The sequence below is a fragment of the Zootoca vivipara genome, chromosome 13 (assembly GCF_965207765.1).
Source record: "Zootoca vivipara chromosome 13, rZooViv2.hap1.1, whole genome shotgun sequence".
NCBI classification, from domain to species: Eukaryota; Metazoa; Chordata; class Lepidosauria; order Squamata; family Lacertidae; genus Zootoca; species Zootoca vivipara.
In genome coordinates, this window is record NC_142596.1 from 20448571 (window position 1) to 20473971 (window position 25401).

The following is a 25401-nucleotide window of genomic DNA, read 5'->3' on the forward strand; positions in this document are numbered from 1 at the left end:
AAATTATTGTATTTTTATGCTGTGAACCACCCTGAGATCTATGGATGAAAGGTGGTTGTTGTTTCTTCTTCTTCTTCTTCTTCTTCTTCTTCTTCTTCTTCTTCTTCTTCTTCTTCTTCTTCTTCTTCTTCTTCAGTTGTACACTTCCACCCAATCCAAGATATGGCAAGCTCCCACTGTATGCACTTTCCAGAAACAATTGAATGCATTTTTGTCTCCCACAGGCTTTCCCAGCTGGTTAAATGTGTCTTTCCCATGAATGTCCGCTTGCTAGGGTTTTAGTCTTGTTTTAAACGTGTTTGTTGTTCTTATGTTGGCTGTTTTTAATGATGTTCTATGCAAATTTCCTTGAGATAGTGGTTTAGAAGGCTATTAATAAGTCAATAATAATAAATTCCCTACCCACAGTACATGTGTTTTCACTGAATTAAGTTTCAGCTTCTTATCATTCCAAACTTTCCTCCAAATAACAGGGTCCAGTGCAGAGATGAAGGGACAAAACCTGGCATTTGGCAATTTTGATCTGATCAAGCTTTGCTCACACTGGGAAGCCTCTTGGATCCAGTGTGCTTATGTCTGAGTGTCTGATGTAACACCAGTTTCCATGCTATGCTAGACTTTCGCAGCATAATTCATATTTTTACATAGTTACACACACTGTTCTATGTATCTGTTTATGCACTAGTTGCTTTAGAAGTTGTATTCAGCTACTCAGGAGCAGATCCACTGAAATTAATGTTCCTACGTTATCCAGGCCCATTAACTTCAATGGGTCTACTCCGAGTAAGGCTAGCATTGAATACCACCACCACCCCGTGTATCTCTTTTTCTTTTAATTTTAATATCTTTATTGCTCTTTCTTTCAAAAATTTACAAAAAATAAGGGGGAAAAGATGACAACAAGAAAAAAAGAACAGAATTGAAGAAAATGCTTAAACAACCCTGTGTATCTCTAAGAGCATATCTAATACAGGAGCAGAAATGGTGCCACAGTTATCAGACGTGAACTACGTGAACTGCGATGACGTTTGCCTTCAGATAAAATCCACCTAAATTTAGCAGGCCATGGCTTTTACAGCTCCGTCGCTTCAGCCCAGCCTTCTCCAACCTGGTGCCATCCAGATGTTTTTGACTACAGTGGTGTTGGCTGGGAACTGTAGCCTGAAACATCTGAGAGGGCTCCAGATTGATGAAGCCTGCTGTAACCATTGTCTTGGAACAACCTTTCCACCCAGCCCCTCTCTTAACAAGTTGTTTTCTCTTCTTCTGCAGTCACACAGAACTTAATCCATAATGCAAACCCAACTCGGAATCCCTTAAAAAACACACAAAGAAAACAGGCAACCCAGAACACTGGGGCCTTCCTTAATCCTCTTAACTCGCCAAAAAGATTTCCCCCTCTCCTCACACCTCTTGCTTCCTACTTAAGGCTGTCGGTGTGCCTCCACCCTCCCAACCTCCCACCACTTTCCCTTTCTTTGTCTTCTGGTTGCATCTAAGCTCTTGGCAGGAATGAAAAGCACAAAATCTACCCCTAACAGATGAGCTCTGAAGGATGGCTTACATGTTTTGTGGAAGGAAATTGAACACGTTTTCTTAATTACTACATCCAACTGCACACAACTTTCCCTCTTTATCAGAGGAACCTCACTGGGTTTCTTTAATCGTAGAGTTGTGGGCTTGGAAGTTATCTCAAGGGTCATCTAGTCCAACCCCCTGTGATGGAGGGATTTCTACTGAATCGTAGCCATGGGGGGGGGGGGGTTGCATAACTAGCCGATTTGCAAAGAAAGCTTTTTCATCTTTTCACTTTCATTGACTGCTCTTAATGCTACAGTTCATCTTCTTGAGCCGGGGTCGCTCATTTTCTTCCCCCACCAGTTATTTGGTTGGTACAAACCTACACACCCAACTGGGAACTTTACTGGGGATTTTGGTAACCAGAAGTGGATGCACATGCATCCAAGTGAGAAAAATCTGGTTAATTGCAGAATGTGTGGGAAGTAAGGCAGAGCAATCTAAATGATAGGAAGCCAGCTTACTTTACACTGGGGTAAAGGTAAAGGTAAAGGGACCCCTGACCATTAGGTCCTGTCGTGGACAACTCTGGGGTTGCATGCTCATCTTGCGTTATTGGCCGAGGGAGCCAGCGTACAGCTTCCAGGTCAGGTGGCCAGCATGACTAAGCTGCTTTTGGCGAACCAGAGCAGTACACGGAAATGCCGTTTACCTTCCCACCAGAGTGGTACCTATTTATCTACTTGCACTTTGATGTGCTTTCGAACTGCTAGGTTGGCAGGAGTACACTGGGGTAGATTATGCCACTGTAAAGCTATGGTTTTCCCAGTAGTAATCTATGGAAGTGAGAGCTGGACCATAAAGAAGGCTGATCGCCAAAGAATTGATGCTTTTGAATTATGGTGCTGGAGGAGACTCTTGAGAGTCCCATGGACTGCAAGAAGATCAAACCTCTCCATTCTGAAGGAAATCAGCCCTGAGTGCTCACTGGAAGGACAGATCGTGAAGCTGAGGATCCAATACATACTTTGGCCACCTCATGAGAAGAGAAGACTCTCTGGGAAAGACCCTGATGTTGGGAAAGATGGAGGGCACAAGGAGAAGGGGACGACAGAGGACGAGTTGGTTGGACAGTGTTCTCGAAGCTACGAACATGAGTCTGACCAAACTGTGGGAGGCAGTGGAAGACAGAAGTGTGTGGCGTGCTCTGGTCCATGGGGTCACGAAGAGTCGGACACGACTAAACGACTAAACAACAACAACAACATACTTCTATTCCAAACCCAACCCTACAGCCTATTCCCATCACAACATCCCTTTGTGAGACCTACCCCGATCTCAGATTAGCCAGAATGGAGGACTTATACCAGTTGAGTTTGGCCCAAGCTCTAATTTAGTACCTCTCAGGTTTCTATTTTAAAAAAAAGGCACACAGTGATGTTCTATTTTTTTTCCTCTCTGGGAGAGATTGGCCCAGGAAAGTGATTAATAAGTAAGTGTAAATAAACAGAACCTTCTATGTACACAATGCCCATGCCAGAGAGAAGTGTTTGGTTTAGGCTTCACCCCAATCTGCTGTTTTGGAAGTTCAGGGAGTTGTGTTTATAAGCAGAAAATGAATTTCAAATGTGCAGCCTTTCCTGGATCTCCCCTGTAGCCAGAAGAAAGTGGTACAGTCCACTTTCAAACACCAGTTTCAAACAAACAGGCACCACTGTTACAGTGTGTCAGGATTCAAATCCACATCAGCTCTGGTACTTTGGGCCAGAGGTGCAGTGGTCCGGGGTTGTTGGGTTTGTGTGAAAAACTAGTTATTATTTCTGCAGCATAGTCTCAGCAGGGTCCCTGTCTCCAGTTTCCGAATGCCACCCAATCAGCATGGAAGGGCAGCTTTTAAGCCACCGAGAAAAAGTCTTCTTGCTCTTTTGTCGTAATTGGAGCAAATCAGGGTGAAAGGAGGTCAGCCACTGAGGATTGGCTTCTAGAGTCACTCTGGAGAAGGTGCACAGGAAGAACACGGAGAAGCTGTTGATCTGTATGCTTCAAAGCTAAACATTTAGGAACACTGAAAGCACAATTTCAAGAGGATGTTGTGCAAGTTCTGTTAGCTACAATGAAATTTCAAGGAAAGAACAACTTAAGTTGCTGCAAAAGTAGATATTGGAGCACTCTAAATCATTTGCCCATGCAAGATCTAGCTGAAATAGAGCAGGTTTAGGGAAGTTTTTAAAGTTTGAAGTTTTGTTCTGTTTTTAGTGTTCTGTTGGGAGCCACCCAGAGTGGCTGGGGAAATCCAGCCGGATGGGCGGGGTATGTAAAGGGACCCCTGACTATTAGGTCCAGTCGTGACCGACTCTGGGGTTGCGCACTCATCTCGCATTATTGGCCGAGGGAGCCGGCGTAAAGCTTCCAGGTCATGTGGCCAGCATGACAAAGCCACTTCTGGCGAACCAGAGCAGCACAAGGAAACGCTGTAGCGTTTCCTATTTATCTACTTGCATTTTGACGTGCTTTCGAACTGCTAGGTTGGCAGGAGCTGGGACCGAGCAATGGGAGCTCACCCCGTCACAGGGATTCGAACCGCTGACCTTCTGATCAGCAAGCCCTAGGCTCTGAGGTCTAACCCATACCCCGGGCGGGGTATGTATGTATGTATGTATGTATGTATAAATAAATTTGCTGTTGTTGTCGTTGTTGTCTAGTCTTAGAAGGAGGCGTGGCTGTGACTATTGTGATGGGATCCTGCACTTCTGAATATACCACTACACAACTACTTGTGGTCTGAACAATATGAGGCAGCAATGCAGGCGAATCTGAGTGTCTTGCACTGTTGTAGGTGATGAGGCAATAACCAACATCTTGTGGCACTCAAAGATGATGCAAGTTGAGGCTCTGAATTTAATTCACCACAACCACAGCTGCTCCATGCTGTGAATGTGTCAAGGGAGACGAGCTTCTCCAAACAGCCAACACTTGGAGGCTGTGCACTGGGTAGCGATGATGCTGACACGAGACCCAACAAAACATCAGCGCCAAAGTGTAAGAGTTGGCTTGGTTGCGCAAGTGGAAGTACACAAGGTAGTAATAATAATAATAATAATAATAATGACAATTGCACTGGGGTTGCACAATGCCTTTTTATGAGCACAAGATTAGAATCGGCTGTTGAGCTACGCAAAGAACAAGGCTCCAGCACAGCCTGGTGCCCTCCATATTTGGGGACTACAACGGCTATCAGCCACAGCCTGGTGGGAGCTATAGTCTAAGATCCAAAGGGCACCAGGTAGGCCAAGGCTGTCCTAGTGGAATGGCTGTTGTGCACTTTGTCATTCATTCATTTAACATACCGCCCTACACCTGGAGGTCTCAGGGTGGTTCCTCCCCCCCCCCAATTTATCACAGATTCAAGAACTATTAATGGGCAGGAGAAATTCCATTTGCTAATTGCAAACTACAGCCTCAGTTAAAGGATGCGGCACAGCCCTTCCAAGATTGTACCATTTAGTCTGAGCACTGGTATAAAGCAGCTTCCCATTTGTCCAAGCTAGGGGATCCCTAACAGAACATTTTCAGCTCCCTTGTGAAACTATACGCAGTCTCAGCAGTCAACTAGCATTTTGTTTTGTTTTGGGGAATCAAGATGCACTCTCCTCTTTCTCAAATGGTACAGTCACTGGAAGGCTGTATCAAATATTGTCTCAGAGCATCTACATTAGCTTTCGTTCTCCATAGTCTCACATGCTACCACCATGCACTAGGAGCAGATGTGTAGTAATAAATTTGCTGGGAGAAAATAGCACTCGTGCCTACTCGTTTCCCAAGGAGGGCATCGTGTGATGAAGGAAAATGTGTGCTTAAGAATGTGTCTTATGTTTCATGTCAGTTTCTTCCTAGAAAACTATGTTTTATGTCATGGGCTGGTGTTAAATTGGAACCATCCATGAGGCTGCAATAGTTTTGCACCACCTGATGGTCACCGTGTCCCAGATGCCTCCCTTCCTTTTATCTCTGCTGGAGCGAGGAAAGAATTTGAGGGTACCCAAAAATAAAATGAGTTTGTTGAGCATCCTTAGATATATCAGCCAAAGCAGTTCCCAGCATCTGCATCCTGAATTGATTCAGTCATGCTGCAATGAATACCTGTGGTTTCTGCATTCTCAGACCCTCAGGGGTAAAAGGAGACTGAGCAGAATGAAACGATATCTAATATAGAGATGGATCCATTCTTAGTCCCTAACTCGGTGTAGACCCATGCATTCATTTTTGTAGGATTAACTGCTCTGGTTTGCCAGAAGCGGCTTAGTCATGCCGGCCACATGACCTGGAAGCTGTACGGCTCCCTCGGCCAATAAAGCGAGATGAGCGCCACAACCCCAGAGTCGTCCACGACTGGACCTAATGGTCAGGGGTCCCTTTACCTTTACCTTTACCTTTAATTTTACGGAGCTCCTTTCTAGTTGAGGACATTAAGCCGAGTATTCCAACAACAGGTTGTTCTGCAGCCACCCAGTTTCAACACTTCTCACCTAGGCTTTGACATTCTCTTGGAATCTGCCATAAGTGGCAGCAGAGCCTCACCATGAAGAAGCAGAGAAAGAAGAACCACAAGTCAGTGGAAGGACATCAGTTTTGCATACAGAAGCTCCAGGGAGGGCTGCCTGTGTGAAACCCTCGCAGAGCTGCTGCCACTCAGTGTAGACAACACTGAGCTAAAAGGACTAAGGGTCTGTCTTGGTCTAAGACAGCATCCTATGTTCATTCGAAGAACAACAAAAGATGAATTCACATGAGCCACGACGTGCTCAGCCTAACGACTTTGGATGTTCTACATCTGATATGGCTGTGTTGTTGGGAGTTGCTGTAAGTATATATCTGAAAGGTACCAGGTTGAGGAAGGCTGGTCTGGGTGAGCTGTGGTGGAGGAGAGAGGTGCTGTTGCGCTCTGGGCTTCCCAGAGATATAGGTAAAGGTAAAGGGACCCCTGACCATTAGGTCCAGTCGTGACCGACTCTGGGGTTGCGCGCTCATCTTGCATTATTGGCCGAGGGAGCCGGCGTATAGCTTCCAGGTCATGTGGCCAGCATGACAAAGCCGCTTCTGGCAAACCAGAGCAGCACATGGAAACACCGTTTACCTTCCCGCTGTAGCAGTTCCTATTTATCTACTTGCATTTTGACGTGCTTTCGAACTGCTAGGTTGGCAGGAGCTGGGACCAAGCAACGGGAGCTCACCCCGTCACAGGGATTCGAACCGTCGACCTTCTGATCAGCAAGCTCTAGGCTCAGTGATTTAGCCCACAGCGCCACCTGGGTCCCAGAGATATATCCACTATGAAAAACAATATGCTGGGCTAGATCATACCCTACAAGCACCCCAGAAAAACTGGAACATCTATGTAAGAGCATGGCAGCTAAAAATAATAATAAGTGCATCTTTTGGGCTTCATGATTGCACGCGGGTCATGTGACTTGCGTGGGAGCACAGATGGGAAGACATGTAACCTGGTTTGGGGATTCAGCATGTTGGAGGTTATGCTAGATGGGTCAGATCCAACAGAACTCTTCTTAAGAAGATAAGAAGAGCCTACTGGATCAGGCCCATGGGCCATCTAGTTCAGCATACTGTTCTCACAGTGGCCGACCAGTTCAAATGTTCTTACTGACAGGCAATGCCATAGGAACCAATTTTCCATCACCCTTCTCTCCCCCCCCCTTTTCTGCTTTTTTACGAGGAGCAAATTTATAAAGCATGTTAAGCACTTTACAAGGAACACTGATTCTTTCCAAAATGTTCAAGAACACAAGGCCCTGTTCCTGCCAGGATTCAGCTGACGCATGCAAGGACCAGGCTGGGGGTGGAGACACGGGCATTGTCCAAAGAGTCCGTGCCAGTTAGGGGGGGAAAGGACTATTTGTAGATCAAGCGCTCGAGAGATTAAGATCTCCTCTGGATTTTATTACCAAGTGTTTGCGTGAAACAAACTCATTTTAAGACTGATAGAAAATCAGATGTTGGGGTGTGTAATAGCACTGTTTCCAAGAAAAATGAAGCAAATGGGCTGATATTGAATTGTGGGGGGAGACAGAAAAGGGATCTAAAGCTCTGAGTAAGTTGTTGCCTTTTAATGTTTCCAGGAAATTACCATAACCTTTAAAATGTTGGTATTTTGAGATGCTGGTAGAGGTTTGTGGGATTTTCTTTCCTTTTGTTTTGAAGGAAGATCAACTCTTTAATAAGAAAAGTCTGAGTTGTGACAGCAGACTATCATTTCCAGATTTACTTAAACAACTTTTCTCCTGCATACATGATTTCTCCTGCATACATGATTTGGCAAAGACAGAGGACCAGCTCTCCAGTCCACTGGCCTCCACTAAACATATGAGGGGGGAAAAGATGAATATGAAAGAAAGCTTTGATGGTCATGTGATCTGAGCCAAAATATTTTTAAAAATAATAATGAAAAGGAGTGTGCTCAGTTCCTTGATGTTCCTGCGGAGGAACTTTGAAGAATCTATAAAGTGTTGCAGGAATTCCTTCACGAGGAATTGATGTTATATTGCTTTGTTTTATTATGTATTTGGCATTCTCATTTCATATTTTTATGTTGTTAACTGCCCTGTGATCTTTGGATGAAGGGCGGTATACAAATTTAATAATAATAATAATAATAACTACTACTACTTACTTAAATTTCTATACCGTCCATCATCATCATTATCATCATCACCATCATCATATCTTAGATCCTTAGTCACCATATCTTTCTCAGCATATGTAGACAGGATAGGTCTGTTATGAGCAGAAAGAGATGTTTTCTAGCAAATGAATATTTCCAAGGCTTGTTCTTGGAATATTTTCAAGGTTAGATGGGGGGGTGGAGAAAAGAAAGCAAGAATTTTAATACTTGTCAATTTCCTCTCATTGCTTGGCGGGGAAATATAGGCAATCAGGTAATTACACTTACAGAATAATAACTTATCATTCATAACTGTCTGTTTGTATTCATGCTAAGACAGACCACTTTAGATTAACCAGTTTGGTTTCACTGTTATGTAAGCTCTAGAATGAGTGAGTGTGTGTGTGTGTGTGTGTGTGTGTGTGTGTGTGTATTATGTCATACATTCGCAGACTTCCCTCCCACCCCTTCCAAGACTAATTTAACTCATCCACCATTCCTGCATATTTTTATATATCCATCTGATTCTATTTTCCTATCTTACATCACTTCAATATGTATTGAATTGACAATTTCAGTATAGCTGTAGACCTTGGTTGATCAGTGAGAAAACAGGTGCAGCTGAAGCGTGCAGAGCCTGTGTAGCAATCTGTTTTGGGTTTCCAATGCATCATATTTCATTAGTCCAGCAAGCAGAACTATATTCTGTTAGGCAACCAGTGCATGGAACTAAAACACCAGATTTGGTCACAGCTCACCCATGACCCACCAGACTCCACCATGGCCCTACCCAGATCCACCAGATTCTCCAAGCTTCACCTGTAGCCTGCCATGTTCCTCCAAGATCCACCTCTGATTTTCTATCATGTTTGTCCAAGCTGGGGATATGTATAAGAAGATAGCAATTTCCATTCTGTCCTGTCTTTGTTGCAACCAACACCCTTTCCGTTCCACTGCATTTCGGTTTCTAGCAAATGCTGCACTATTCGTCTTACTGCCTGCTCTTTAACACAATTTACATGATTATTTACATATTTTACATAACCTAGATCAACAACATACTTTCCCCCACACCATTCATTTCAATGCAAAGGAAACACAATTTAAATAGGGGGAAAGTAATCAGTTGTGTATCGTTTGTGGACTGGAACCAAGGAGAGCAGTGAAACTGACCCATATTCACTGGATTGATTTCCATTCCAGGCATGGGATGAATAAGCGAGCACCAGAAATTTCTGCTTCTGTTTCCATTTTGAATGGAATTCTATGACACCCCATTGGAATTCTCCAAGCTCAACGCATGATCTAGCACATTCCTCCAAGCTCCATCTCCGAACTGTCAAGTTTCACTTTAGCTCTGTTCATGGCAATGGCGTTTTTCAAAATCAATTGCCAGACACAACCATAAATCCAATGAAATAGTAGGTCAGTCACTTGCTGATTCCACCAAGCAAGACCCTCCTGGTGTCTACATTTTTCTATTATAAAAAAATGAGGAAGGAAAAAGAGGCATTAGTAATGAATTAATTAAGAGAAAACCAAATGAAGCTCACAATTTGCAATCACTGTGGCAGGCATCCCCAAACTCGGCCCTCCAGCTGTTTTGGGACTACAATTCCCATCATCCCTGACCACTGGTCCTGTTAGCTAGGGATGATGGGAATTGTAGTCCCAAAATAGCTGGAGGGCCGAGTTTGGGGGTGCCTGCACTGTGGTCATCTGGCTCCTCGCACTATCCTCCTTAAAAGGGAAAGAGAAGTAATTCAGTTTGGTTTATATTTTAATACAATCTCACCTAATTTATAATTTCTGAAAAACATGTGCAAACCAAAATGCATCATTCCTTTGAAAGTAACTTTTTTGAATTTTGAAAAAAACTATTTTCCTCAAAAAAGTGTAAAATGTGCATAAAATGCACATATTAGTGAAAACAGCATACAAAGGACAATGCATTAGGAAGAATTGACTGAAAAAATGTACTATTAAGAGAAAAATACACTAATATGCTGAAAGGTTTTTTGTTTTTTTTGTTTTTACGATGGCATTGAAAAAGAATTGTAAACTGGAAATGTAGCAACCAGAACTTGATATTGGAATAATAAGAAATTGAAGCTGACGGATTTGCCTATCCCTGCTCCTTAAGTGGAGAAGAAATTGATTTTGTGCAACAAAATGATTTTTGGATGAGCGCTGGAATCAGTTCGGCATAATCATTGTTGACTAGTTGGAGCAGCCCGGACAGCAATTACACGTTCCACAGCTTCTCTGCAGCTCCATGCCAGAACTATGCTGCAAACTGGGGAGGGGGGGGGAGATGGATTTCCTCAATCTTCTGGCATTGTTCTGAGATGGACATCTGCATCCCTCGCCTTGTTTCCTTTCACAATGCAGAACAATGCCTGGTTTCTAAAATGCAAGCGGCTTCATATCGTGCCCTCGGTGAACCACTGATTCCCGTGGTCAACACAAAATGCATTAATAGGAAAGTGTGGGCCTAAACTTTTGGCACGAGTAGAGATTGTGGCTTAAATAACTTAGTAATGCTGTTATTTATTTATTATTACATTTATACCTCACCTTTCCTCAAAGGAGCTCAAGGTGATGGATGTGGTTCCCCATTCCCATTTTATCCTTACAACAACCTTTATGAGGTAGCCTAGGCTGACAAGCAGTGAACCATGCAGGGCCGTCTTAAGCATATCCGGCGCCGTGGTGCAAAGATCCCTCCGGCGCCCCACCCCTGTTTCCCAGAGTTGTCGAGCTTTTCCCAAGCCTCTGCAGGGATCACTCTCCTCCTGCGGGGGCTTGGGAGGCAAGCTGCACACCCACCAGCCATATGGTTGAAACAAAATTTTAAAAATCCTCCCAGTAGCACCTTGGAGACCAACTAAGTTTGTTATTGGTATGAGCTTTCGTGTGCATGCACCCTTCTTCAGATACAGAATACAGATGCATGCACACGAAAGCTCATACCAATGGCAAACTTAGTTGGTCTCTAAGGTGCTACTGGAAGGAATTTGTTTATTTTGTTTCGACTACGGCAGACCAACACGGCTACCTACCTGTAACTTGCCATATGGTTGACGGGGTGCAGCTGGCAGGTGTGCAGGAGGGAAAGGGGAGGCCGCCGGCAAAGCCGCACAGCTTCCCCACTCACTGGGGCGCCCCTGAGAGGCTGGCGCCCTGGCGCAATGCGCCAGTAAGCCCCATGGGAAAGACGGCTCTGATCATGGCTGAGTCAGAATTTGAATATGGGTCTGCCAGGCCTAGTCCAACACTCTAACCACTGACAATACCAGGCAGCAGACTGGTGGTGCACAAAGCAAATAGGAAAATGGTGTCTCCCAAGCTGTGAAACCCCAACACACTCCTAATCAGCATATTAGGGGGAGGGTCCATCCACAAATGCAGCACTTACCACCTAGGAACACCAGAAGAGCTTCATAGATCAGGCCAGTGAACTATCTAATCCAACCCCCTATTCTCAAAGTGGTCGATCAAATGCCAGACCTCACTAGGAAGGACATTGTGGATAACTGAGATGCACAGAGACATAGGAAGCTGTCTTATTTTGTGTCAGGCCATTGGTCCATTTGGCCCAGTCTACACTGACTGGCAGAAACTATCCAGGGTTTATAGGCAGGGGGGGCCTCCTAGCCCTACCTGCATATGCCAGGGATTGAACCTGCAAGCTTCTGTATACCGCTGAGCTCCGTTCCTTCCCCAAAATTTATGCTCCAGGTGAGACTTGAACTCACAATCTCAGCACTGCTTTGTGGTGTAAATAGAGTAGGCTCACTCACTGCACCACTGGAGCTGAAAATTCTCACAAGCTTGCACACAGGGAAATTATCTGAGCTTTCTCCCATTCTCCGGCCAGAAAAGTTAGCGTAATTTCTGAGCTAATCTGGCGGGGGGGGGGGCTTTGGAAAGCTCGCCCCTCTCTAGTTGGTAGCCCTTGAGCCTTGTGGGAGCCTGGAGGCAGGCCAGGGTGTGCTCAATCTTTTGCTACTCCAGATCAGTTTCTGCAGACCTCTGCCATGACTTCATCCCACCAGCCTTGACAAAGCACAGCTTAGGTTTCTTCACTGCTGCTTTCCCAGATCAATGTTCTTTAAAAAAAGAAAAAAAGAAAAAAGCTCAGCATGCAAAATGAGCATTGTGGACCAGACTTTGCATAACACTCGGTTATTAGAAACAGCTCTTCATGTCAGCCACAGCCTTGCACGACGTTTCTCAGCCAGCTGAGAAAGAGTGTGGCCCTGGTACGTGAGAAACCCAAGCTGTTATAGAGCTCGTTTTGCCACTCTTGAGAAGACCCAGGGGCAGATGATGTGTAAGGAACCACTGAGCCAGTAATTCCACAGATAGGAGCGCCAGTTCTTTTTTCATGCCTGGGTTCTGAGTGGATCTGATGCCAGTGCCTAGCCAGTAAACACCATTTCTTCGTGTCACTTTACACTCCTCAGCAGATGTTTCTGCTTTTCAGAGTAATGGAAATTTTATGGGCCATTTTCTTTCTCTTCCTCCTCTTCCAAGCTGTCCTCCTCCTCCTCCTCCTCCATCGCCTGAGGTTCAGGCATCTGATGTTTGATAGAGCACAGCAGTTATCTAAGGCAAATGTCCACCCATCATCGGGTTGAAATTCCGGAGGAAGCTTCTGCTGAAAATCAGAATTGAGTCACCTGTGAACTAAGGTCAAAAGGGAGGAAAGAAGGGGGCATGCTCCTGAAATTACACTTCTATCCCAATCTTCCCATAGGAGAAGTTTATGAAAATCTAGTCCTTACAGATTGGATGTGTACTCAATCCACCAACCATTGGGAAGACACTTTTATTAAACTAGCTGTGGAAAAGAGTTAAGGGAAAGTCATTTTGCATATCCAAGGAGGGAGCTTGCCACACTATATATGCACCCAACTCCATCCCTAAAATTGGGTTGTTCTAGGACAGTGGCTCCCAAAGTGGGTGGTCTCCCCCCTGGGATTACATAGAAGGGATCTAAGAAGCAAGGAGGTGTCAGGGTTGCTGGAGGTGTAATTGACTATCAGATTTTGAAATGTTGGCATCACTGGATCGAGTTCATCACCTTTGTCGAATTAATTAAACTAGTTTCTATTGGATTTTGAATCAATGTGCAATTAATTGTTCCTGTTGTGGATTTCATTGTGCTATTATCTTCCTTTGTTGGTCGTGCAAAACCATTCTTCTGAATAATGCTTTTTTGTAGGGTAGGGGGCACTACAGATGAGTTTATGGAATCCAGATGAAAAAAAGTGAGAAACCGAGAGAAATCAAAATTGAGAGATTCGCCCAACCCTTCTCAGATGTAAGTCCTATGGAGCTGACTCCATTAAATGGGGCCCTAATGCAGCCAAATGCACTGTACCTTAGACTTCACTAGAAAGATGATGTTTTTCTCCCAACAGAGACCACATCATTCATGGAGGTGTTCTGCGAAGTGGTTACAGGCATAAGGGGCAGAGTCATTTGAGGGAGCTGGAGCCACAAACTCTTGGCTATAAGCTGCAATCCCTCTTTTCAATACCTCCCCAGCCAACATGCATTATTCACTAGGGCTTTGTTTTCCTATTTCTGCAAGACTTTGTACAAACGCCAGAATTTTCCCAGACTGGTTAAATAAAACGCATATGTTGGAATTCTTTCTTAGGCATTGAAAGTTGCAGGGAGAGCTCGTGAAAGTCGGGGAATCCCGGTGACTCACACCTGTGTTAATTATTTTTAGCAGGCCTTGGATTTAGTCAATGAGAATTATTATCCTGTGGGGATTGTGAATACAATGGGAACAGGAAACTTTAAAAGAGCATTTCTATGCTGATATTATCTCACTGCTTCAGGACACAAGATTTACTTAATTGCAGCCAAGAAAGTTTTGGATTACCCTCTTTGCAAGAGGCAGCCTGCGAGTCTCAGCTATCAAGGGGAAGATTCCTTGGTTGGCTCTTTCTTTTCAGATATGTGCCTTATCCACACAATTATGTTCAGGAGGAGGAAGTTTGTCCTGATGAAAGTGGTTTCCAAACACTCCAAGCAGAGCCTAAAATTAAATTCAGAGTGTTGGAATCCAGGATGGGGAGCGCCATGAAATAGCTTATCTTTGCAGATTCCGTCCTACTTTACCTTGGTGAAAGAAAAATGGCAAAGCTCTCCCCAACCTGGTGCCCTCCAGCTGTATTGGACCATAACTGCTTAGGACAGTGTTTTTCAAACTTAGGTAGCCAGCTGTTTTGGGGCTACAATGAGCTAGCAGGACCAGTGGTCACGGATGATGGGAATTGACCAAAAACAGCTGGAGACCAAAGTTTGGGAAACAGTGGTTTAGGATCAGGTTACCAGAAGGGTCACCTTGTCCCTTATATGCCTCTCAGATCACTGTGAATAACTGGAGAACCCTCCTGACTGTCCCACACTTCTACCCATTTGTTTTCTGTATGTACGAACTAAGGCTTTTCACAGTGGCACAAGTATTTTGGAACACTGTTCCTGCTGAGGCCTACCATTTTGATATTTAATCGCCTGCTGAAAACCTTTTCATTGTGCCAAACGTTCTTAGGAGAATTGATTTGATTCAGTGTTGGTCACTTGTTCTGTATTTTATGATTTTGGAATTTGGGGGTGTTTTAATGATCCTGCCATTGACTGCCAAGATATTCTATTTCTTGCTGTTGGCAGTTTGTGAATATTATCATACATGATTAAGCTCTCATCAGTGCCAACTGACACAGAGGTATTACTCCCAAACAGCTCGGCATGCCTCTCAGAGAACAGCCAGTGGCAGATCATGTGGTCAACAATCAGGCTGGTAGATGGGTTCCAGAGGAGGCTGACAAGGGCTCATAGGGCCAGAGGCAGATGACATGGTCTTAACTGGTGCTCAACTTCCAGTACGGTAGAAAGGCTAATCTGTTACTCCTTTCACTATTGGACAAGCTGTTCAGACTGAGGGACTAAGCAACAATTCTTTAAGGCCAGCTGGGTTTTCAAGTCACCTGGTCTGGCTGGATTTCAAGGCTCGTTCTCCCCATCTTTATGGGGTAGAAATTTGATTCAGTTTATGTTTAAGGGCAAGTTTAAGGTCACACTTTCCAAAAGAATAGGCAAACCAAAACACAGCCACCCTTTGAAATTCACACTTCTCTGAATTTTGAAATGCAAAATTCAAGTCATGTTTACAAAATACACGAACCAGGGAACCATATAAATACATATACAGTGGTAACTCGACTTACAAACGTCTCGACAACTGAATTTTTCGACTTACGAATGGGGCAAATGGCTGCACGCTTACGAATTTCTCGACATCCGAACGAAAACCGTGGCAGTCTTAGATAGGGTTTTTTCGACTTACGAATTTTTAGATGGGGTTGCTTCAACTTCCAAATCTTTCCATTTCCAATGCATTCCTATGGGAAATCGCGTTTCCAATGGTGCTTTCAACTTACAAATTTTTCGACCTACGAAGGTGCCTTCGGAACGGATTAAATTTGTAAGTCGAGGCACCACTGTATTGGTGAAAATGACAAACAAAATGCATTATATTAGGGAAAGCTGCTTTACAAAAATGTGCATATTAGGGAAATTGCATAAAATTGTGTACCTTAGAGGAAATTTGCACTTAAACTTCTGATGAATTTTCACGGGCGCTTAAATAAATTGTGAACTGTTACAAGAATGTGGAGAACTGAACTTAAGATTGGGGGAAAACGAGAAACTGAGAGAAATTGAAACTGACAGATTTGCCCACCTTTACTCTTTATGGTTTCTTATCCTTAAGCTAGACCTGGACTGGACAGTCCTCAGACAGAGAACACCATATAGACCTGTCCTCTGTAAAATAGGTCATCCTCAGTAAAATCTGTTTTTTCCAGGCCTCAGCACTGCTCACCTGGCATAATATAGTTTTACTGGTCATTGAATACCAGCCAACATCACACTTAGCCTCCTAGTCTCACAAGAACACTAGTGATACTCCATTAGTCCTCTCCTCAAAGTCTCTAACCTCCTCCAAGCAAGGCTAAAGGATCTAAAATGCAGAACAAAACAAAAATAAATCTGAAAACCAAGACGGCTGCATTCTCCAGGTGAAGTCATGTGTGATGGGCATTTTTTGGGGGAGGGGGCTAATTATTTCAAGAATCAGGCAGCCCCTTCACTGTGTGTCGCCAGGATTCTCTTTGTCAGGTTAATATGAGGACGGGCTCCTGTGAAGACAAATGCTTCCATCCTTCAGGAATGCCAAGCTTTGCTTGTTAGCTCAGGTTTCATATTCTTCAAACTTGCTTTTTTTAAAAAAAAAAAAGGTGGGGGGGCTGAAATAAAGCTCCTACTGTTCAACCCTGAGCTATTCCATTCCCAGGTCCATATGACTTGTGCTCAGGAAGGTTTTTTGAGGTTGGCAGGCATGTGGGGAGAGTCCAGCTCAGCTGGCATTTAATGGTGAGTTTACCTAATTTGCACTTTTCAAAGCAAGAGGCAAGTTGAAACACAGCTGTCCTTCAAAATTCACACTTTTCCAAATTTTGCAATGCAGTTCTCCAGCAAAGTAATATATGGAAATGGATATACAGGTGTAAACTGTGCTTATAAACACACATATTTTTAAAAGTACCAAACATAGCATGAGGGACAACTGTTTGGCAAAAATGTGCACATTAGGCAAAATTGCATACAGGGATGTTTACATTAGGAGAAATTTGCACTTAAAATGCTGGTGAACTTTCATGAGGGCATTAAAAAAACCACAATTCTGCAGACTGATGTAGAAATGAAGAAAATGGAGCTGAAGATTGGAAAAATGAGAAACTGAAAGAAACCAAAGTTGACATATTCGCTCATCCCTAGGCCTAACTTCCATTCCATTGAATTAATATGAATGCCCCTGTATTCTTTTGCTTTGTTTGTTTGTTTGTGTGTTTTTTTAAAGCCGACCTTGTCCAATGCCACAGAACACAAACACACACACTCCAATTACAAGCAAGGCTCCAGAAAATTCCATAACAAGTCAGATAACAGATGCACAATGGCTTCAGATTATCTCTGAAGAAATTATCCCAGCAGGAGGGAATTCCTCTCTTTGTACTTTAGCTGGTCTTGGTCATGCTTCAGTGCCTGGCACATCTGGCCAATAAGACAGGTGGTTCCAAGGCAGATGTTGCAATCCTATGCACAGTTACATGAGGGTAAGCCCAATTTTTTTTTTAAAAAAACCCATTGCTTGCTGTATTCATTAGCTGCCCGATAACAAAAATTATCTGGGTGTCATTCAGCATATAATTGAAACCATGCAATAGTACAATATGAAAAGCCCCTTTAACAAAAAATCAATAAAAAACATGAAAACGATTCCAATGGCAAAAAACACCATCTATCAATGACAACAACAACAACAACAAACAACAACAACAACAACAACAACAGTACCCCACCCATCTGACTGGGTTGCCACTCTGGAAGGCTTCCGGCATATATAGAAACATTAAACACTAAAGAACTTCCCTATACAGGGCTGCCTTCAGATGTCTTCTAAAGGTTGTATAATTATTTATCTCCTTGACATCTGATGGGAGGGCATTCCACAGGGTGAGCACCACTACTGAGAGTCCATCAACAGACCACACCATATGACTAGTAGCATACAAAAATGAGATACAATATAGCCGTCTGCTAAAACAGGTGTAGGAAACACCTTTCAGTCCAAAGGCCACATAGGCAACCTTCTCTGGGGCAAATACCAGAGGTGGGCAGAGCCAGAGGCAAAAATGAGTGGAGCAGCAGATGTGACCCTCACCTTTACAGTAGGTTACAGCCTAGCCATGCAAAATTCAGATGTTTCTACATATGATATACATCCAGGCAAGCGTCATTCTCATAATTATTTGGGGGAAGCCATGGTGGTTGTATCAGAAAAATGCAGTGCAAATGTGACCTAACAGAACACGCACCAGGCTTGTTGTTTGCACTGAATTCATCCAGCTATGCCACTCAAAGCCAGCTGCTTTGGCAAAGGCTTGCTGTAGCCCCAAACATGCCAGAAAGGAGAAAATGACCACAGAGGACAGGATTCAACATTAAGGATTACGGTAGCAGCCGAAGTCTCAAAATGTGTTATCCGGAATACCTGCTTGGGGAAAAAAAAAAAAACCAAATCCACAAGGAAAACTCCACCGATTACTTGTAATAAATACTTGGAGGACACTCCAGCCACTAGTTACATATAGAGTGGCTCTCAATACCTCCCCAATCAAGCAAATATTAAGTGTTTTTACAAGATGAAACTAATCCCACTTCGCTGATATTGGAAAGGATATAAATACCACTCTAATCCTGACAAGCTCTCTTTCTAGGAAGTGTCTGCTGGAGCAAATTAGTTAACAGGCAGCAGCCCATAAAATTTCATGTATTTCACCAAGAGAACAAACACAGCTGGAGGGGGGGGGGGTTGAGGAGCTGATCCTCTGCTATACTCTCAAAAAACAAAGTTTGAGAGGGTTTGTAAATCTCCTAATGTGTACAACCAGCACAGAAAGAATATCATTTCAGAATGCAGGTGGGATCGGGACAGTGTCACTTTTGAATGGTTCCCCACCCACCCACCCACCCATGAAATATATGCTTTGGAAGCATGAGGGGGAATAATCTAGCACATCAAAGAACAAGGTTCTATCTCAGCTCACTCCCTGAGAGGCTAGTTTTCTGACGGTAGGGGGTTGTTACTGTTTTGGTTTGCTTTTTCAACATTCAGCACAAGACAGCATTCGGAAACGTGGTACTCTGGAGTGACACCATCCAGTCTGCCACCTCTTTACTACCTCATCCCTCATTCCTACTTCATTTGTAAGAAATCAATCTTTTATCAGCAAGTGCACTTTGGAACTCACTGCCTATTGACATCAGGTAGGTGCCTTCACTGTACACACTTCGGTGTCCCCTAAAAGCATTTTTGTTTAGAAAGGCCTACCAGATACGTAGAATGTTGGCGTGCGTTTTAGTCAGGTTTTTTTAGTTCATCATGGATTTTAAACTTTTTTTAAAAAAAATGTTTTAACTGATCACTTTTTAACTGGTTTTGCAGATAACTTTATTGTGTTTTTTCCCTTTTTGACGTTTTTGTATTGCAATCAAGCAGTATATACATTTTATGCAAAAGTCCATGAAAGAATCCGAACACCATAGTTTAAAACTACTGCTAGAGGACAAGAATCCCAAGACTACATTAAATGTAGCCAAATTCTGTGTGTCTGCAATCAATCGCAGGAAGCAAGTGGTATCCCATAATGATCAAACTCCTAAATGCTAACTACAGGGGGTATGCTAATAATTAATTTTAATTTTTATATTTAAATCCTTGTTATATTCACACTGTCCTTTGTATTTTTTATATGTCTTATGATCTGTGATATTGTGTGTGTTGATGCTGGTCTGCGACCGTATTAATAAATTCATTCATTCATACATTTTATGAAATAAAAATAGATAACTGGACATGGGTATATATATATCCATCCAGTTTAATTGGTTGTGGCATAACGATTTTGGGGGCCGGAACACACACTGTCAGGTGTGAACTGCTACAAGAGACTATAACACCCTTAAGAAACTAAACCTCCCAGAATTATTTGGGGAAAGCCATGTTTAAAGTGGTATTATAGTCCTTTCAATGTATGGTGAGAATGTGGTCCAAAGCAAACCTCGGCTAAACATGGCCCTGACTAACCCAAGCTCACCCTTCTTGGCAGGTGTGGATTTAAAACTGGCCGTGTTAGTTTAACTTTCGATCACACCAATTTATCTAAAGCTGCACGTAACATTACAGGGCAATTCCATACCTGATTGCTATCTGTGCAGATTAAGGTCCCTGGTGGTTTTCCTGCCCTGTGGGCTGAAACCCACTTTCTGTTACTGGAATGATCTCGTAGTGACTGGAGGCTTCCAGGCAAAAGGAGGTGCGTCTCAAGCTTATCTTAGCACATAGAAGTGATTCACTTTTCCAGCTCGTGTCCTGGAATCTCTTCACCGCATGAAAGATGACAGAACATTCCAGCAACACTGTTATGCACAGGGGTAGCGAAAGAAATTTGGCTGCCCAGGTCAGAAGAGCAGAACAACTCCCACTTGGGACTATAGCAATACCCAAGTGACTTTGGTATCTGAGGCTGAAAACCCGTCCCACATCCCTGGCAGAAAAAAAGGGGGAAAAAGAAATCAACTTAACAATTTGCTACCCTATCGTCACCCCCAGAGCTAGTTGGGGCGGCCTTGTTAATTCAGTGCTTTTTAAAGTTTCTAAAACGATAAGTGGGACCTGCAAAGAAATGTTGCAGAAGCAGCATGTCCCCCACCAGAGGTACCCCTAACACCCATACATATTATTTATGTAATGCACTTTAAAAGATTATTATTATTATTATTATTATTATTATTATTATTATTATTGTAATTCACTTGTATCCCACCTTTCCCCCAAATAATTCAGGGATTGGGTAGTTGGGCATTACCCACCCAACACGTATCCCTCCAGCCCTAATTGTGCACCCCCCATGCTCACTATAAGCACAAATTTGTGTGCCTACTCCCACCCCGCCGAAGAATTGATGCTTTTGAATTATGGTGCTGGAGGAGACTCTTGAGAGTCCCATGGACTGCAAGATCAAACCTATCCATTCTGAAGGAAATCAGCCCTGAGTGCTCACTGGAAGGACAGGTCCTGAAGCTGAGGCTCCAATACTTTGGCCACCTCATGAGAAGAGAAGACTCCCTGGAAAAGACCCTGATGTTGGGAAAGATGGAGGGCACTAGGAGAAGGGAACGACAGAGGACGAGATGGTTGGACAGTGTCCTCGAAGCTATGAACATGAGTTTGACCAAACTGCGGGAGGCAGTGCAAGACAGGAGTGCCTGGCGTGCTATGGTCCATGGGGTCACGAAGAGTCGGACACGACTAAATGACTAAACAACAACAACAACAACTCCCACCCTATGATACCCCTTAAACTGTCATGGCTTCACCCTCGAAACTCCTGGGAACTGTAGGGTGCTGAGAATTCTTAGGAGGCAACAATTCCTATAGTGGTTTCTCAATCCATCCTTCTAAACAGGGAATGCTAGGAATTGCAGTGCTGGTTGACATCACAGGAACATCCATGTGTAGAAACCCCCCCCCCAGACGTTTTTGAAATTGTGCTTTTAGCATTGTCCTGAGCTCAGTGATAAATACAGGACTAGCTAGCTCATCAGCTTATTTGCATCGGTATGGGAATTATTATTATTTTAATCACTGCTGTTTTTCATCAGGAAACTTTCTGCTCCACCTCTTTCCCTCTTTAAGGCTTGAAGCCATATGGCAAAATTCTTTTCCAGGCGTATTCTCCCTTCACACACACCCCAGATAAAGGCAGCCAGCATGACCCTTTTTGTCAGATCCCTGCAGCATTTTAACTCCAGTGATCAGATCTGCTCGTTCTCCCCAGTTCATACTTGCATGCTCATTGAGTGAACATTGAGTCAGTGTGGTGCAGTGGTTAGAGTGTTGCATTAGGACCTGGGAGATCTGAGTTGGAATCCCCCATCAGCTATGAAGCTCACTGGGCAACCTTGGGTCAGTCACTGCCTCTCAGCCTAACCGACCCCACAAGATTGTTGTGTGGATAAAATGGGGGAGGGGGAAAATCATGTACCACCACCTTGAACTCCTTAGATGGAAGGTGGACTATAAATAAATGATGGCATCATCAAATGGGGACTTGGATGTGTGAATGAGCCTGCTGCTGATCAAAACACCCAAGTCCTGAACTCTCTTATCTATTCTCTCTCAGTAGCCACTTGTGCAAGATATTAAGTTGAATTAATGAGCTGAGTTATGAATGGCCCATTTTGGTGTGTGCATTCCTCCTACCCAGATGGGATGGAACAAAGCAGGGAACTGTTTGATTTACTGTAATATTCCATTAGCAGCTTCCCAACAAGCCAGGATATTAAGCTATCTTCAAACCATGTGTTAATATCCTGTGCTGTTTGAAACTCAACTATAGTTTCCTGGTTTGGATGAAACAGGAAACTATAGTTAATAGAAGACATTCCGGTTTGCTCACTCATTCATATGAAGGGCATCCATGCATGTCAAAAAGGCCCATAAATATCTCAGCTTATCAAGAAATGTTTTCATGTGGTCCCTAAAGTTAAGGAAGATTGGCACCAGGCAACCATCCCAGGGAAAATTACTTCGTGCCATCACCTCCACGTTGAACATGTGCCCAACAGATGTTAGGATAAGTTGCAATTAAATCAGGGGGAATTAAAGTTTCAAACCAGCATTTAATTATGCCCAGAAATTCACAGGAAGCAATCAGAGAGTGTAGAGAAGTAAGCTCCAGTCCTTGGAGGCTGGTTTGAGCCAATATACAAGGAACTGTGGTTTGGACCAACACAGCACACCTGTTTGAATAAAAACATGATAACATGCAGAGCTGAGATAGCTCAGTCGGTAGAGCATGAGACTCTTAATCTCAGGGTCATGGGTTCGAGCCCCACATTGGGCAAAAGATTGCATTGCATGGGTTGGACTAGATGGCCCATAGTTCCTTCCAACTGTATGATACTGTAATAAAAGCCTTGCTGGGTCAGGCTGAAAGCTCATATTTGTCCATATCATGTTCTCACAGTGGTCATCCAGATGTACAGTATAAGAAAAGTCCATAAGCTGGACCCGAGTACAACAGCATCTTCTATCCACTTGTGATTTCCAGCAACTGCTGTTCAGGGACATATTGCCTCCAGCAGTGGAGGGAGAATGAAGCCATTTTGGCTGGGAGCCACTGATAGCTCTTTTCCCCATGAATTTACCTAATCCTTTTTAAAAGTCATCTAAGTTGGTGGCCACCTCTATTTCTTCTGGGAGCAAATCCCATAGTTTAACTCTGTGCTGTGTGAAGAATAAAATGAAAGACATGTTTTTGCCCCACTTTCAGTTATTTATTTACTGTATTTATTATCCTAATGTGGCGCCTAATGAGAATACCAATGTTACGAACTTAGAAAAAGAGTAAACAATTTATTTTACACTTCAGAAATGGACAGAGTGCAGCTCAAATGCAATTTGTGAAACAAGCCTCTACTCAACATGTAAGCTATGTCCTAAGTAGATGTGTCCTGGATTCCTATCCCAGCCCACTGTTATCAAGAATTCAAGCTTCTGAGTCATTATTGACCCTGACACTTTCACTTTCCTCAGAATATTATGCCTTGTTGCTGATCCGCTGCCTAAGATCCCTTCCTATCTTTCTTTCCTCAGGGAGACCTGACTCCCAGTGTCCTGCCCTCTTTCCTCTTGACTCAGAGCCTCTGCTGAAATCTTGACTCAGCCGCATTCCTGCTACCTGCATTTTCAAGTGGTGCAATTTCCTTTGTGATATACACAAAGCTGCCCAAGAGGAGTCCTCTTGTTTTGCTAGCAGAGCAACGGGGGCTTGGAATGTGTTGGCTGAATTGACTCTTGTTCCAGGAAATGGATGACATCACTGCTTTATCTGTCTGTTGGACTTGACTTCTGCTTTCCCTTCCTGGCAGATCCATCCGCGAAGAGGTCCCCTCCTTTGCTCCATCAAAGCTCTTGCCAGGCTTTTCACTCAACAGAAGAGAAGGGAAACTTTACTGAGCATCTGCAGGTTTGTTTGTTTTTTTAAATGAGGCTTTGGAGAATAACATTTGTGCAGGTTTACCTTGCAATAAACACTTCTGCACATCAGTGTATCTCATGCCACACCTATTGTTCCATTTTTGGGGGTGGTTCATGGAAGCAGCTGCCTCCAGGAGACCTCACCATCAACTTTGCTCTCTGGTTTTATGTATTGGACAGCTCAGGGGAAATAAATTCAATTTTTATGCTCCTAGTGCCCCTCATTTTCAACTAACAATTGATACATTGGGTGACCACTTAAGTATTGCCAAACACGAGAACAAATGAGGACAGATACTTGGAAAGATTGTGTGTGTTAATCGAGCAGTAATTACTACAAATCTAAGTAGAGATACATCTCTCACCATAGGGAGATAGACTGTGACCAGTTGGCTCGTCTAGATACTGCTAGCTGTTGATTCAAGGCCACCAATCCCTGTTCTTCCTTCTTAGGGTTGTTTATCTTTAATGGGAATATCATTATCACCATTTAATATACCGCCTGGTTTTGTTCAGATTAAACTGGCAGTTCCGTGCTAAATTCCTAAACTACATGCCACAAGAGAATTGTTCAATCTGCCACAAGGAATCAACCAGAAGCTCGCGGGAGCCCAAGTACCCTATCGAAGGAGGCTGCTTGCCATGTCTCTGCATGATTTGCTGCTCTAGCCTCTAGCTTCTTCCATGTCTGCATTTCAGGTTGTGTGTGTGTGTGTGTGGTTTTGGGGGAGGGGATTCTGCCCAATCACTGCACAAGGTGTGTTCGGATCATTAAATATTCAAAATATAAAGGGGTGAGGAGGTGAGTGAGGACATGGGCTTGTGAATGCGGTTGTTTGTTGTATGTAACTGAGAGCAGATCATCATGTCCTGCGTTGTGTCTATTTGGATCATTTCAGATGCAGAGTTAGAGCAGAATTAACAGTCCTCTGAGGTGACATGCCCTGAACAGTGACTCCCACAGAAGCACAGTCCGTTGGCTCCGTTGAGGATGGAGAATTCTTCTAACATTCATGCTAAAATTAAAATATTTTCAGGTGCAGTAGTGAAATATATCCTACATAAAAAGAAACGCTTCCTTTTTCAACATCTATTGGAGTGATAGACATTGATACGCAATATTGTACATCAAAAGCTTGCACAATATGAGCATGTGTAAGAGTCTCTTTTCAGGGGAATTTAAATTTTTGAATACTGATTATTTTGCCTTTCACAGCCAAGACAGGAGCAACCTTCTGAATCAGAGACAGTGACGTCGTGTTTTCTGACATTAAACTGAGAGCCCTGTGATGGAAAACATTCTACAGAACAAACCACTACGGCGATGAGGGACGTCAGCATGATTTCATTCAGTGGTTATGTAGGTCTATTTGCTTGATCTGCTAACACATTATTGCTAAACTGAACATTTGGGGTTTACGGATTTTTGCAATCAAGCATGCTGGAAGAGGAAGAGCGTTCCTACTGCACTGATTACTTCTTTTTCTTAAATGTCTACTTTTGTTCCAGAATATTT

At 43.4% G+C, this 25401-nt stretch overlaps 2 long non-coding RNA genes across 8 annotated transcripts in view; both read left to right on the forward strand.

Moving 5' to 3' along the window:
• Nucleotides 1-7433: 7433 nt before the first annotated feature.
• LOC132593188 (uncharacterized) overlaps nucleotides 7434-25401 on the forward strand; it is a 45884-nt gene continuing 27916 nt past the window's right edge. For 2 of the 7 annotated variants that reach the window (XR_015946834.1, XR_015946835.1), the window contains exons 1-5: nucleotides 7434-7624; nucleotides 13425-13523; nucleotides 23777-23874; nucleotides 24785-24922; nucleotides 25102-25245. This is a non-coding gene — a long non-coding RNA (uncharacterized LOC132593188). The remainder of the gene's footprint in view (nucleotides 7625-13424; nucleotides 13524-23776; nucleotides 23875-24784; nucleotides 24923-25101; nucleotides 25246-25401) is intronic. The other 5 variants (XR_015946837.1, XR_015946836.1, XR_015946831.1 and 2 more) reach the window with 5 other exon arrangements.
• On the forward strand, nucleotides 16581-20632 carry LOC148683648 (uncharacterized). The gene is made up of 3 exons (XR_015946838.1): nucleotides 16581-16651; nucleotides 18957-19108; nucleotides 19341-20632. It is a non-coding gene; the product is annotated as an uncharacterized LOC148683648 (long non-coding RNA).